This window comes from Heptranchias perlo, chromosome 16, assembly GCF_035084215.1.
Source record: "Heptranchias perlo isolate sHepPer1 chromosome 16, sHepPer1.hap1, whole genome shotgun sequence".
Lineage (NCBI taxonomy): Eukaryota > Metazoa > Chordata > Chondrichthyes > Hexanchiformes > Hexanchidae > Heptranchias > Heptranchias perlo.
This window is the reverse complement of record NC_090340.1, coordinates 16,535,039-16,551,240: the sequence shown is the minus strand read 5'-3', so window position 1 is coordinate 16,551,240 and position 16,202 is coordinate 16,535,039. Positions and strand designations below refer to the sequence as shown.

Sequence of the window (16,202 nt, the reverse complement as noted above, 5' to 3'; positions counted from 1 at the left end):
AGAAAAATGCGAAGTGATACATTTCGGTAGGAAGAACGAGGAAAGGCAATACAAAATAGAGGGCACAACTCTAAAAGGGGTATAGGAACAGAGAGATCTGTGTATATTTGTGCACAAATCATTGAAGGTGGCAGGACAGGTTAAGAAAGCGTTTAAAAAAGCATACAGGATCCTGGGCTTTATAAATAGAGGCATAGAGTGCAATATCATGGAAGTCATGATGAACCTTTATAAAACACTGGTTCGGCCACAACTGGAGTATTGTGTCCAGTTCTCGGCACTGCAATTTAGGAAAGATGTGAAGGCCTTAGAGAGGGTGCAGAAGAGATTTACTAGAATGGTTCCAGCGATGAGGGACTTTAGTTACGTGGATAGACTGGAGAAGCTGGGGTTGTTCTCCTTGGAACAGAGACAGTTGCGAGGAAATTTGATAGAGGTATTCAAAATCTTGAAGGGTCGAGACAGATTAGATAGAGAGAAACTGTTCCCATTGGCGGAAGGGTCAAGAACCAGAGGACATAGATTTAAGGTGATTGGCAAAAGAACTAGAGGTGTCATGAGGAAAAACTATTTTTACATAGCGAATGGTTAGGATCTGGAATGCAGTGCCCGAGGAGGTGATGGAGGCAGATTCAATCATGGCCTTCAAAAGGGAACTGGATAAGTACTTGAAAGGAAAAAAATTGCAGGGCTACGGGAAAAGGACAAGGGAGTGGGACTAGCTGGATTGCTCTTGCATAGAGTCGGCGCGGACTCGGACTCGATGGGCCGAATGGCCTCCTTCTGTGGCTTGCTGTGACCTTTCTATGATTCTTTGTCAGTGCTCTGATTTCCCTCTTTTTACGCTGCAGTGTGAGAGACTTTCTGCCATCTGCTTAGTAACTTCGCCCAGCAGAGTGGCAGAGAAGTGGGGAACAAACCCGTGTCTTGCCAACTGCAAGCAAAGCCTGCACTGGAGCTCTGTGGAATTGCACTGCCTTGTATGGTTATATTTTAAATGAAGTATATTTTTCTAATTGGTCTGAAGCCTGTGCATAATTTCATTCATTTTGCACCTGGTTTGGAGTGTTTTTGGTGCTGAGTGAAGGTATTTGTCCTGTTTCCCATGTTTTTGGGGTTGTAATGGCTGCTGCCAGGGTCAGCTATCTTTAGATTGTGTGCATGGCTTTTATTTTGTACTTCAGTGTTTTGCACTTACAGGCTACTGTAATGCTTGTTTCCCTAGCAACAGCATTTTGCCAGTGTCATTCTGCACACCTGTAAAATTCCAGTGCGCTGCAGTGTGACCCTTTCAGCACAGCTGTATGCCTGGGATGAATTTGAGCTTGGAATGCAGGGTTTAAGTGGCTGCTTTGTTCCCTGGCTCTTGGAAATTTGACATTTCTTTGTCTGTGATGGCCTGCAATGGAAAGTCACAGCAGATATCTCTGGTTCTATTTCATCACGGGATGTGGGTAAATGGAGTTGAGATCCAGCTCAGTGGTGATCTGATCTGGAACAGGCTCAAGGAGGTGAATTTATGTTCACCCATCTATTTTATTGTACATATTTTGGGGGTGGGGAGGGAGGGAGGGAGGGAGAGAGGCGTCTCTTGCTGCATTAAAAGGTTTCTTCCTACGGTTGGAGTTGCAGTCGGGGCAATGTGAGTTTAAAGGTTTAAGCAGTTTAATTTTGAGCTTGGGTGGATTGTGAAGGGGTGTGGCCGCTGTCCACTAGTGACCTTGTTGGTCGGGGTGTTTGTGCTTGCCTGTGTGTGGGCGAGGCGGGCGCTCCACCTCTGGGGTGGTGTAGAGGTTTTGATGGATTGGCAGTCGGGTGAGAGTGTTTGTCGAGGGGCCCTCCCAGGATCAGCAGACCCCCAGAGGGTCAGAACAGACAGGTCAGCGGACGTAGTACAAGCTGCCTGTGTTCCCCTGTGCCAAGGAAAAGGTGGATTGTGCAGCCAGGAAAATTGGAGGGATGCTGGTTACATTCTGTCCGACACTCCCTTTGCACAACCGACACAACCATGTGTAATCCATAGCCAGCTTCAGAGAGAACTGCATTTGACCCAAGTCATCGTGCCCTCTGCAGTGGGTACTTTCAACCAGATGTTTCTGTGGTCACTGCTCCTCTGCACTTGCCTCTCATTCCCCCTAAGCCTCAAACGTGACATCCTTCACAATTATTCTTCTCTGCATTCACTGTGTTCAAGCTAAAACCCATCGCACAGTCTGAGTTCCAACTCATTCTTTTTCCAGGACTTCAAAACTCTGCCATCCCTTACATTGCCATGCGCGTACTTTGTTCAGAAGTCAGCTCCTCTTCAAGTATGTAGGTAGGTGGAGGCGTCCCATCCACCCTCCTGGAGGCTGGAGTCACTGTGGGGCTCAGCTTCTGGGAATTCTTTGATGGCTTGAGGTCATGTGGACCAAGTTAGACCTCCCCCCAGTTGCTTAAGAAAATATCACTGACCCAAAGCGATGCATTGGTGAAGGGAAGAGGAGAAGAATCTGTGTGCTCTCTGTTCCATTGTTGTAACTGAGAGAGATTAAACCTAGATTATAACGGTCATTTTATAGCACAGAGTTACTGGAGCATGTACTGGGTTGTAGGAAATCTGACACATAGAAACATAGAAAATAGGAGTAAGAGTAGGCCATTCAGTCCTTCGGGCCTGCTCTGCCATTCAAAATGATCAAGGCTGATCGTCTAATTCAGTACCCTGTTCCCGCTTTTTCCCCATATTCCTTGATCCCTTTAGCATTAAGAAATATATCTATCTCCTTCTTGAATACATCTAATGACTTGGCCTCCACTGCCTTCTGTGGTAGAGAATTCCACAGGTTCACCACCCTCTGAGTGAAGAAATTTCTCCTCACCTTGGTAATCCTGGTACAATTTATGAGTCTTCATGTGTGCCTCAAGCAGCGTCCTGCCATAGTTGACATCTTCTACACACTCTAATACCACCTAATAAAATAACCACCAATTGTTGTCCTTTCCTTCCCTTCCCGCCAAACAAACCAGCCGTGTAAATCTTCAACATTTGTTCTGTGTCAGGAGCCAGAGCCAACTTGTTTTGGGTTTGGGTGCACGAGATGATCCAAAAGATTCAGATGAGGAAACACATTCAACCCAGCACAGTTCATCCATCCAGAACGACCCTACAGTCACCACGTCAGGGCTCCCAAACGTTTCTTAAATTATTCCCAGGCTTTCGCCTCCAGTCCATCTTGATCACTGTGTAAGAGCTTCCTGACAATTTGCCTTTTACTAGTTTGAACCTGCACCTCCTTGAATCATGATTTAATTTGAAGCAGTGTCCCCAATTTACCTTTTCATTCTGGCTAGTGTCTTCTTTACACCTATAAGGTCACCTCTCAATCGCCTCCTTTCATGACTGAAAAGCCCAAGTTTCTTCCGTCCTTCCTTGTTAATCATGTTTCATTAGAGTAGTGTTGCAGGCACTGAGGCACATAGAGACTGATCATACAGCAGGGATGGTCTGAGTGTCAGTGAGGTGCAGAGTGGGTGGGACTAGGGATTCTTAAACACTCCATTGAGAAAGAGTGACGTGCCTTTGCTGTTCGAGGTGAGTACTGCGATAACTGCAGCATTACTGATGTTGCTGCTGGGCTTGTGCTCTGAGCTGCACCAATAGGGCTGCCAGTCTGGGATCAATCTGGTCGAGTAATGCTTTGCTGCTGTGGATAAACCGCCTGAAGAGATGGGAGCAGACATTCTGGCTGTGTGTAAACCGACTGTGTGTTTCTGGCCGTGTGTGTAAACCGGCCGTGTGTGTAAACCGGCTGTGTGTTTCTGGCCGTGTGTGTAAACCGGCCGTGTGTGTAAACCGGCTGTGTGTTTCTGGCCGTGTGTGTAAACCGGCCGTGTGTGTAAACCGGCTGTGGAGACGGGAAGCAGACATTACGGCCGTGTACCCGAGGTCTCGCTCTGCCTATTGGTTACTAAGTCCGCACTGGACAGCACTGTCCACTCGTGTGCTGCACATTACAGAATGTATGATGAAGCCTGCTGGCTATTATAAATCACTGGAAATTGTATAGTCTGGAATCCAAGCACAGAAGAAGTGAGATTAACTAATATCAGTCCACTCTCTGCGTGGTTTACCTGTCTTCCAGTATTCCTGGTTTTCCCTTTATCCCACTGGATCCTTTGAATGTGAAATGGCCGAGGAAATGTCTGTTACAGCTGCTGGAATGCAACAGAATTAAGGTGCCCTACAAGCCAGTCGATGCTAATCCTGCGGGAGATTATCTTGTAAATGGGCTAATGATTAAGACTGGTGCCCTCGGTGCAAACAGTGGGGGAGGATCGCACAAGATAAACGGGTATACATTCTGTTATGCTTAGTTTCCTGACCTCTGACGAGCTTTGGGTCAGGCCATTGGGAGGTGAGGGGTTAAGTGCTGCCTCGTGTACTGTGCCAATAAGGGGACATTCCCCACAGGTCTGATGCAGTCACGTTCAGCCACGGAGGTTGAGAAGTGGGCACCAGTTGTAAATTTTAACTGTCCCTTCGGGGAGGTATGAAGATGTAAGATTCTGAACTTTTAAATGAGAGGAGCCCCTCTGCCTTTTGGATCTTGGTTTTCCAGGATTGCTTTCTGGAATTTCTGCTGCATTCCTGCAGCTTGTCATTGAAACCAGGGAGTTCAGTTTGTGTTAGCTTTTACTACTTGGCACCAAGTGCACTAATCATACACTACAGGAAAATAGCTCCTTTGTTGCTGGTGTATTTGGTGCTGAGGGGATAGATGGGAGTGTGCACAGTGGTGATGGAGATGGTGTCTGGGATGGGGGTTACAGGAGGGATCATTTACGCCTGGGATGGGGGTTAGGGCAGGATTGTCAGCGGTTGTGATGGGGGGATTCTCCGCGGCTGTGACGGGGGGGCTGGAGAGAGGGGGGATTCTCCGCGGCTGTGACGGGGGGGCTGGAGAGAGGGGGGATTCTCCGCGGCTGTGACGGGGGGGCTGGAGAGAGGGGGGATTCTCCGCGACTGTGACGGGGGGGCTGGAGAGAGAGGGGATTCTCCGCGGCTGTGACGGGGGGGCTGGAGAGAGGGGGGATTCTCCGCGACTGTGACGGGGGGGCTGGAGAGAGGGGGGATTCTCCGTGGCTGTGATGGGGGGGCTGGAGAGAGGGGGGATTCTCCGTGGCTGTGATGGGGGGGCTGGAGAGAGGGGGGATTCTCCGCGGCTGTGATGGGGGGACTGGAGAGAAGGGGGATTCTCTGTGGCTGTGATGGGGGGGCTGGAGAGAGGGGGGATTCTCCGCGGCTGTGATGGGGGGGCTGGAGAGAGGGGGGATTCTCCGTGGCTGTGACGGGGGGGCTGGAGAGAGGGGGGATTCTCCGTGGCTGTGACGGGGGGGCTGGAGAGAGGGGGGATTCTCCATGGCTGTGATGGGGGGGCTGGAGAGAGGGGGGATTCTCCGTGGCTGTGACGGGGGGGCTGGAGAGAGGGGGGATTCTCCGTGGCTGTGACGGGGGGGCTGGAGAGAGGGGGGATTCTCCGTGGCTGTGATTGGGGGCTGGAGAGAGGGGGGATTCTCCGCCGCTGTGACGGGGGGGCTGGAGAGAGGGGGGATTCTCCGCCGCTGTGATGGCAGTTGGAGGGAGGGGCATTTGGAGGGCGAGATTATCTGCGAATGGTTGTCCAGTTCCTGTGTTGCAGGACTACCCCAGAGCCATCTGTGTTTGTAAAGAGTTTTGGGATTGGCATTTGATTGTCGGATGGGGCACCAGGCTGAAGAGGCCATTTCGGGATCATTTTGTCTGTCCATGACCTCTCGCTTTTATAAAGTTAGATGTCTCTTGTATCTTTGAAGAAATTCCAGTCCGGAAACGTGTGAAATACAGGGTGTTCTGGAGTGCGTTAAACTGAGCGGTTGGGGCTTGGGCTGTTGGACGTTTTCTAAAGACTGGTCTGGGACTGGCTCCCATCGCTGCACCCCAGTAGTTCAATAGTGTGTTTAGAAACTGTGGATAACTGTTCAATTGGAGCGTGCTGGCTCACAGCAGCCTGTGAGGGAAATGTCTGTTTCCTTTATAACCATCATCTCCTTCGATGTAACATGGCCGTGTACCTCGATGGTTAGTGTATGTGTGACTGGACGCAGGATACGCTGCGCCTGCTGATTTACATCTGAGTCCGATGGGGATTTGCTTCACGTGACTTCTTATTTTTCTTGATACGTTTGAAAATTTATCTTGAAATGTTTGTTTCCGAGCTGAGGGTTTTTGTACAGCATACATTAAAGCTCCCTCATCTGATGCACCACCGTTGTCACCTCTGCTTACCTCAGTAGAGCAGCACCTGCTAGTACTTTCATACTGACTGTCCTTGTGGCCTCTGAGTGAGGGAAACAATTTAGTGTCGATCTGCAATTACAGGGAACTTGGTTGGAACTCCCCCTCCTGGGGGTCTTTCAAGCAGCAGAGAGAGGCGACTTTGCTCTCATCATTTTCATAGAATGATACCGCATAGAAGGAGGCCATTCGGCCCATTGTGTCTGTGCCTGCGCTTTGAAAGAGCTATCCAATTAGTCCCATTCCCCAGCTCTTTCCCCATAACCCTGTAAATTTTTCCCCTTCAAGTATTTATCCAATTCCCTTTTGAAAGTTACTATTGAATCTGCTTCCACCACCCTTTCAGGGAGTGCATTCCAGATCATAACAACTCGCTGCTTAAAAAAATTTCTCCTAATCTTGCCTCTGGTTCTTTTGCCGACCACCTTAAATCTGTGTCCTCTGGTTACCGACCCTCTGCCACTGGAAATAGTTTCTCCTTCTTCACTCAAAACCGTTTGATTTTGAACACCTCAATCAAATCTCCCCTTAATCATCTTTGTTCTAAGAAGAACAGTCCCAGTTTCTCCAGTCTGTCCACATAACTGAAGTCCCTCATCCCTGGTACCATTCTAGTAAATCTCCTCTGCACCCTCTCTAAGGCCTTGACATCCTTCCTACTGTGTGGTGCCCAGAATTGAACAGCTAAGGCCTAACCAGTGTTTTATAAAGGTTTAGCATAACTTCCTTGCTTTTGTACTCTACGCCTTTTATTTATAAAGCCCAGGATCCCATATGCTTTTTTAACAGCCTTCCTAACTTGTCCTGCCACCTTCGAAGACTTGTGTACATATATCCCCAGGTCTCTTTGTTCCTGCACCCCCTTTAAAATTGTACCATTTAGTTTATATTGCCTCTCCTCATTCTCCCTATCAAAATGTATCACTTCATACTTCTCTGCATTAAATTTAATTTGCCATGTGTCTGCCCATTTCACCAGTCTGTCTATGTCCTCCTGAAGTCTGTTACTGTCCTCCACATTGTTTACTACATTTCCGAGTTCCGCGTCATCTGCAAACTTTGAAATTATACCCTGTACACCCAAGACCAGGTCATTTTAATATATATCAAAAAGAGCAGTGGTCCTAACGCTGACCCCTGGGGAACACCACTGTATACTTCCCTCCAGTCTGAAAAACAACCGTTCACCACTACTCTCTGCTTTCTGTCCCTTGGCCAATTTCGTGTCCACGCTGCCACTGTTCCTTTAATCCCATGGGCATCAATTTTGAGGCTGGATTTGAACCCAGGTCCTAGAGGTGGATAAACCACTACACCAGTTGGCCCTCACTTCAAATTGTCTTATTCCAGGGGCTTTTGTGATCGTGCTGATATTTTAACTTGTTCTGGATCCACACTGATGTTGCAGGTTCCTATACCTCTCCGCCTCTCTACACCTCTCTCCTTCTTGAAGACATTCCTTAAAATCTACCGCTTTGACCAAGCTTTTGGTCACCTGTCCTAATATCTCGGTGTCAAATCCTGTTTGATAATCGCTCCTGTGAAGCATCTTAGGATGTTTCACTACATTAAAGGTGTTGTATAAATGGAAGTAGTTGTTGTTCACCTTTCAGGGAGGAGATACATATTACATATATATAAAAATTCATTAGAAAAGGGAATAGTGCCAGAGGACTGGCTGACAGCTAATGTTATTCCCATATTTAAAAAGAGAGGAAGAACAAGTCCAGGGAACAATAGATCAGTTAGCTTAACGTTGGTGGTAGGAAAGATAATGGAATCTTTACTCAAGATGTAATAGAAAAACATCTAGAGAACGAAAATATAATAAAGAATAGTCAGTGCAGATTTCAGAAGGGAAAGTCATGCTTGACCAACCTTATTGAATTCTTTGAAGAAGAAACAGAAAGAGTAGACAAGGGTAATACAGTAGATGTAACATATTTGGTTTTTCAAAAGGTCTTCGATAAGTTACCACGTTGTAGACTCATCACTAAGGTCTGAACATGTAGAGTCTGGGGACAGGTAACAGAATGGATAGCAAGTTGGCTACAAAACAGAAAACAGAAAGTAGGGGTGAGTGTAGCTCCTCAGACTGGCAAAAGTTAGGAAGTGGTGTTCCACAGGGATCTGTGGTGGGATCACTGTTGTTCACAATTTACATTAACGATTTGGATTCGGGAATCAGAAGTACAATTTCAAAATTTGTGGGCGACACCAAATCAGGAGGTGTAGTTAATAGAAAGGAAGAGTGAGTCAAAATACAAGAGGACATTAGTAAACTTGTAGAATGGGCGTGTAATTGGCAAATGAATTTCAATAGAGACAAGTGTGAGGTGGTACATTTTGGTAGGAAGGATAAGGAGGCCACATACTGGTTGGATAATAAGAGTCTAAACCGGATAGAGGAACAAAGGGATCTAGGGATACAGATACACAAATCACCAAAAGTAGCAACACAGGTTAACAAGACCATAAAAAAGGCAAATCAAGCTCTAGGGTTCATTTCTAGAGGGATAGAATTGAAAAGCAAAAAAGTTATGTTAAACTTGTACAGAACCTTGGTTAGACCATGCTTGGTGTGTTGTGCACAGTTCTGGCCTCCATATTATAGAAAGTGCAAAAAAGATTCACAAGGATGATACCAGAACTAAGAGGACAAACTTATTAGGAAATGCTGAACAGGCTGGGGCTTCTTTCTGTTGAAAAGAGAAGGCTGAGGGGTGACCTGATGGAGGTCTTTAAGGTAATACGGTTCGATAGGGTAAATGGAGAGAAAATGTTTCCACTAGTGAGGGAGTCCTAAACTAGAGGGCATAAATACAAGATAGTCACTAATAAATTCTATTACATAGAAACATAGAAAATAGGAGCAAGAGTAGGCCGTTCGGCCCTTCGGGCCTGCTCCGCCATTCAAAATGATCATGGCCGATCGTCTAACTCAGTACCCTGTTCCTGCTTTTTCCCCCGTATCCCTTGATCCCTTTAGCATTAAGAAATATATTGGGAATTCAGGAGAAACTTCTTTACCCAAAGAGTAATAAGAATGTGGAACGTGCTACCACAAGGAGTAGTTGAGGCGACTAGCATAGATGCATTTAAGGGGAAGCTAGATAAGAGAGAAAGGAATAGAAGAGTGTCCTGATGGGATTAGATGAAGCTGGGAGCAACATAGACCAGTTGGGCCGGTTTCTGTGCTGTAGTTTCGATGTAACACCCACTTCCTGTCCCGTTTTGTGCCTCACTACCAGATCCTGGTTCTCTGGTGGGTTGAGTGGGCACCAGTGACTCAAGTAGACAAAGCTCACATTGCAGAAATGAAGGAACTCTGCACCAACAGATTTAAAGACTGGTTTGTGCTATTTGTGTTCTCCCAAGTCGGGGCCTGGTGCCTTTAAGACGTTTGGAGTGTTGATTTACTGGCTGCCTTCCTGTACCAGCCAATGTAGTCAGACGGCAGGCTGTAACCTTGAGACCCATGGTAACCATGTAAACAAGGCGCACGGCAGCAGTGGCAGGACTGCTGCTTCAATGAGAGCGCCTCCTGATAGTTCCCTTCATCTCTTTTCATCGGAGGAAATTAATCGTTTTGATCTTTGCTTCATTGTAATTCACCCAAGGTACTTTGGGCTTTGTCCTCTGACTTTTAGTTCTGGGAGTGAGGCTGAAGGCACTGTTGAATTATTAGGCCCTCCCTATTTGCTGTATCCAAAGCTTTCTCTTCCTTTTTAACTGGGATAAAAATCTGCTAAAACATTTCATTTTTGAATCTTTCTGCATCTCCCCCCTCCCCCCAGCTGCCCCCCACCGCAAAATCCCAAACACAATCTTCAATTACTAAATGAAGAACCTTTCCAAGTCACACACAGTTCCTTAAAAGCAGTGTTTAAATTTAAATTCTTAACAAATTGCGCTTTACAAATTCTTGGCAAGAGGGGCCTAATTATTCACCATGTTTTGGTTCAACCCTCCCTATTATTGTTTCCTTCTTGCAGGAAGAACTGTTGAGCTCGAGATTTAAGCTTGATAGTAATAATTTGCAGCTGGGAATCTCAGGGCTTCTGGTTTGATTTTTTTTTAAAATAGAAAGGTTTTGCTCCTGTAGTCTCTGACCCACAGACGACCTCTGACCCACTGTGGTTTGGAATGAAGTTAGTTGCAATTTGCATTTGGCACTTAAAACTCCAATGAGCTGGAGTGGTTTGTATCCGGAGAGGAGCTCGTTTCTGGAGTGTTGTGGATTTGGCAGACGTGTCCAGCAGGTGCTGTTCACACGTCACCAGGCCCCACACCATTTGGTGGGAAGCAGTCAGCTGGGTATGTTTGGACTGGTTGTGGCAGTGAATGGTTATGGTGGGGTGGGAGGCGAGTCAGATGGTGAGGATGCCAGGCTGGTAGTGCATTAGTCAGATGGTGAGGATGCCAGGCTGGTAGTGCATTAGTCAGATGGTGAGGATGCCAGGCTGGTAGTGCATTAGTCAGATGGTGAGGATGCCAGGCTGGTAGTGTATTAGTCAGATGGTGAGGGTGCCAGGCTGGTAGTGTATTAGTCAGATGGTGAGGATGCCAGGCTGGTAGTGTATTAGTCAGATGGTGAGGATGCCAGGCTGGTAGTGCATTAGTCAGATGGTGAGGATGCCAGGCTGGTAGTGTATTAGTCAGATGGTGAGGATGCCAGGCTGGTAGTGCATTAGTCAGATGGTGAGGATGCCAGGCTGGTAGTGTATTAGTCAGATGGTGAGGATGCCAGGCTGGTAGTGTATTAGTCAGATGGTGAGGATGCCAGGCTGGTAGTGCATTAGTCAGATGGTGAGGATGCCAGGCTGGTAGTGCATTAGTCAGATGGTGAGGATGCCAGGCTGGTAGTGCATTAGTCAGATGGTGAGGATGCCAGGCTGGTAGTGTATTAGTCAGATGGTGAGGGTGCCAGGCTGGTAGTGTATTAGTCAGATGGTGAGGATGCCAGGCTGGTAGTGTATTAGTCAGATGGTGAGGATGCCAGGCTGGTAGTGCATTAGTCAGATGGTGAGGATGCCAGGCTGGTAGTGTATTAGTCAGATGGTGAGGATGCCAGGCTGGTAGTGCATTAGTCAGATGGTGAGGATGCCAGGCTGGTAGTGTATTAGTCAGATGGTGAGGATGCCAGGCTGGTAGTGTATTAGTCAGATGGTGAGGATGCCAGGCTGGTAGTGCATTAGTCAGATGGTGAGGATGCCAGGCTGGTAGTGCATTAGTCAGATGGTGAGGATGCCAGGCTGGTAGTGTATTAGTCAGATGGTGAGGGTGCCAGGCTGGTAGTGTATTAGTCAGATGGTGAGGATGCCGGGCTGGTAGTGCATTAGTCAGATGGTGAGGATGCCAGGCTGGTAGTGCATTAGTCAGATGGTGAGGATGCCAGGCTGGTAGTGCATTAGTCAGATGGTGAGGATGCCAGGCTGGTAGTGCATTAGTCAGATGGTGAGGATGCCAGGCTGGTAGTGTATTAGTCAGTGGGTACAGCTGTGCTGGAGTACCCTTTGCACTCATTTTCCTGCTCGTCATTAGTAAGCCCAAAGAAACCCAATACCTCTCCTTTTTGAAGAAAGGAGGCAACTTGATTGATGGTCCGTGAAGTCTTTTGCTTGGAAAGTTATCGTAGACTCACATTGTGCTGATGCCTCTGGATGTTGGGAAGAGGCCAATGTCCTTGTTGAGCTCACACCAGCACCAGCTTGGTGTGCAGTGTGGTGACCTGTCAATGATGCTGTTGCTGCCCTGTCCTTATAGATCTGCATTGATAGATTTCCTCAGGTTGCCTGGGGACAGTACCACTACCACCGAACCGCTACTGTGAGGCCCAGGTCCCAGGGTAGTGGCCAAACCCTACTGTTTTATGAAAACCCTTTCCCCTCTGTCCAGCTCCCTTACCCTCAGTCTGTCCTTTCTTCTGCAGTCTTCAGGCTTTTAAAAGCCAAGGTTGGGGGGTGACTGTGTTGGGGGTTTGGCTGTGTGTTGTAAGTGATTGGCTTGGGAGGGTGGTTATCTGTGTGTTGTATGTGGCTCTGACTGACTGACCGACTGGGTCTGTGGCACTGACTGACTGACCGACTGGGTCTGTGGCACTGACTGACTGACCGACTGGGTCTGTGGCACTGACTGACTGACCGACTGGGTCTGTGGCACTGACTGACTGACCGACTGGGTCTGTGGCACTGACTGACTGACCGACTGGGTCTGTGGCACTGACTGACTGACCGACTGGGTCTGTGGCACTGACTGGCTGACCGACTGGGTCTGTGGCACTGACTGGCTGACCGACTGGGTCTGTGGCACTGACTGACTGACCGACTGGGTCTGTGGCACTGACTGACTGACCGACTGGGTCTGTGGCACTGACTGACTGACCGATTGGGTTTGTGGCACTGACTGACTGACCGATTGGGTCTGTGGCACTGACTGACTGACCGACTGGGTCTGTGGCACAGACTGACTGACCGACTGGGTCTGTGGCACAGACTGACTGACCGACTGGGTCTGTGGCACTGACTGACTGACTGACCGACTGGGTCTGTGGCACTGACTGACTGACCGACTGGGTCTGTGGCACTGACTGACTGACCGACTGGGTCTGTGGCACTGACTGACTGACCGACTGGGTCTGTGGCACTGACTGACTGACTGACCGACTGGGTCTGTGGCACTGACTGACTGACTGACCGACTGGGTCTGTGGCACTGACTGACTGACTGACCGACTGGGTCTGTGGCACTGACTGACTGACTGACCGACTGGGTCTGTGGCACTGACTGACTGACTGACCGACTGGGTCTGTGGCACTGACTGACTGACCGACTGGGTCTGTGGCACTGACTGACTGACTGACCGACTGGGTCTGTGGCACTGACTGACTGACTGACCGACTGGGTCTGTGGCACTGACTGACTGACTGACCGACTGGGTCTGTGGCACTGACTGACTGACTGACCGACTGGGTTTGTGGCACTGACTGACTGACTGACCGACTGGGTTTGTGGCACTGACTGACTGACTGACCGATTGGGTTCAATGAGCTGTGGTGCAAAGTGCTGGTTTTGAGGGGTGAGATGACTGTGTGTGAACGACCACTAATGCTCATCTTTCACTTCAGAGTTCAGGGCGAGGACCGAAGCTCCTGGTGATCAGTTCTTACCAAAACATGATGTGGAGATGCCGGTGATGGACTGGGGTTGACAATTGTAAACAGTTTTACAACACCAAGTTATAGTCCAGCAATTTTATTTTAAATTCACAAGCTTTCGGAGGCTACCTCCTTCCTCAGGTGAACGATGTGAAAATGAAATCCTCGAAATGAAATCGCATTTATAATTCACAGAACAATGCTTGGTGAGTACAGACAGTTTTTTCAACTGCCCGTTGCCAAGGCAATCAGTGTGCAGACAGACAGGTGTTACCTGCCAGGTCTCACAGAATATACAAATCACCAAAAAAAACAACAAACAAAAAAAAACAGAGATAGAGAGGTAGAAACATAGAAAAGACAGCAACTGACCCGTTATATTAAAAACAGATAACATTTGTTCGCTGGTGGGGTAACGTGTAGCGTGACATGAACCCAAGATCCCGGTTGAGGCCGTCCTCATGGGTGCGGAACTTGGCTATCAATTTCTGCTCGACAATTTTGCGTTGTCGTGTGTCTCGAAGGCCGCCTTGGAGTACGCTTACCCGAAGGTCAGTGGCTGAATGTCCTTGACTGCTGAAGTGTTCCCCGACTGGGAGGGAACCCTCCTGTTTGGCGATTGTTGCGCGGTGTCCGTTCATCCGTTGTCGCAGTGTCTGCATGGTCTCGCCAATGTACCATGCTCTGGGGCATCCTTTCCTGCAACGTATGAGGTAGACAACGTTGGCCGAGTCACAGGAGTATGAACCATGCACCTGGTGGGTGGTGTCCTCTCGTGTGATGGTGGTATCTGTGTCGATGATCTGGCATGTCTTGCAGAGGTTACCGTGGCAGGGTTGTGTGGTGTCGTGGACGCTGTTCTCTTGAAAGCTAGGTAATTTGCTGCGAACGATGGTCTGTTTGAGGTTGGGTGGCTGTTTAAAGGCGAGTAGTGGAGGTGTGGGGATGGCCATAGCGAGGTGTTCGTCGTCATTGATGACATGTTGAAGGCTGCGGAGAACATGGCGTAGTTTCTCCGCTCCGGGGAAGTACTGGACGACAAAGGGTACTCTGTTGGTTGCGTCCCGTGTTAGTCTCCTGAGGAGGTCTATGCGATTTTTTGCTGTGGCCCGTCGGAACTGTCGATCGATGAGTCGAGCGTCATATCCCGTTCTTACTAGGGCGTCTTTCAGCGTCTGTAGGTGTCCATCGCGTTCCTCCTCGTCTGAGCAGACCCTGTGTATTCGCAGGGCCTGTCCATAGGGGATGGCCTCTTTGACGTGGTTAGGGTGGAAGCTGGAAAAGTGGAGCATCGTGAGGTTGTCCGTGGGCTTGCGGTAGAGTGAGGTGCTGAGGTGCCCGTCTTTGATGGAGATTCGTGTGTCCAAGAAAGAAACTGATTCTGAGGAGTAGTCCATGGTGAGCTTGATGGTGGGATGGAACTTGTTGATGTTATCGTGTAGTCTCTTCAGTGATTCTTCGCCGTGGGTCCATAGAAAGAAAATGTCGTCGATGTATCTGGTGTATAGTGTTGGTTGGAGGTCTTGTGCAGTGAAGAAGTCCTGCTCGAACTTGTGCATGAAAATGTTGGCGTATTGGGGTGCGAATTTGGTCCCCATGGCTGTTCCAGCAAATTACCTAGCTTTCAAGAGAACAGCGTCCACGACACCACACAACCCTGCCGCGGTAACCTCTGCAAGACATGCCAGATCATCGACACAGATACCACCATCACACGAGAGGACACCACCCACCAGGTGCATGGTTCATACTCCTGTGACTCGGCCAACGTTGTCTACCTCATACGTTGCAGGAAAGGATGCCCCAGAGCATGGTACATTGGCGAGACCATGCAGACACTGCGACAACGGATGAACGGACACCGCGCAACAATCGCCAAACAGGAGGGTTCCCTCCCAGTCGGGGAACACTTCAGCAGTCAAGGACATTCAGCCACCGACCTTCGGGTAAGCGTACTCCAAGGCGGCCTTCGAGACACACGACAACGCAAAATCGTCGAGCAGAAATTGATAGCCAAGTTCCGCACCCATGAGGACGGCCTCAACCGGGATCTTGGGTTCATGTCACGCTACACGTTACCCCACCAGCGAACAAATGTTATCTGTTTTTAATATAACAGGTCAGTTGCTGTCTTTTCTATGTTTCTACCACTCTATCTCTTTTTTTTGTTTGTTGTTTTTTTTGGTGATTTGTATATTCTGAGACCTTGCAGGTAACACCTGTCTGTCTGCACACTGATTGCCTTGGCAACGGGCAGTTGAAAAAACTGTCTGTACTCACCAAGCATTGTTCTGTGAATTATAAATGCGACTTCATTTCGAGGATTTCATTTCCACATCGTTCACCTGACGAAGGAGGAAGCCTCCGAAAGCTTGTGAATTTAAAATAAAATTGCTGGACTATAACTTGGTGTTGTAAAATTGTTTACACTTACCAAAACAGGGGATCAAAGCTCCATCTCATCCCTTCAGGCTCTGTGGGAGCAGGAACTCTCATTGGACAGTGTGTGTCAGGTGGGAGTGGAAGAAACTGGTGGAGTTACATTGTTGAGATAGCTGACAGGCAGCAGTGATGGGCGTGTCAAGTAAACTTGATTCAGAGGGGAGAGTGTTCAAGTTCTGTTAGTCGATCAGAGCCTGGCATGCGATCCTGCACTTCGATGTTGGCTGCGATACTTGGGTTTCTTGAACAATATCAGAAAGGAACCGAGAGACTGGGAGGTAAGATCCC

General features: G+C 48.4%; 1 protein-coding gene across 4 annotated transcripts in view; it reads left to right on the top strand.

Moving 5' to 3' along the window:
• The window catches only part of kifc3 (kinesin family member C3), a 68,057-nt gene that overhangs the window by 1,286 nt on the left and 50,569 nt on the right, over nucleotides 1-16,202 (top strand). Inside the window, exon 1 of one of the 4 annotated variants that reach the window (XM_067997695.1) lies at nucleotides 4,501-4,540. The exons of 2 other annotated variants lie outside the window; for them this stretch is intronic. The gene's annotated coding sequence lies outside the window, so the exon portion shown is untranslated. Of the gene's footprint in view, nucleotides 1-4,500; nucleotides 4,541-16,078; nucleotides 16,193-16,202 lie in introns of those variants that run through there. One more of the 4 variants, XM_067997693.1, reaches the window with a different exon arrangement.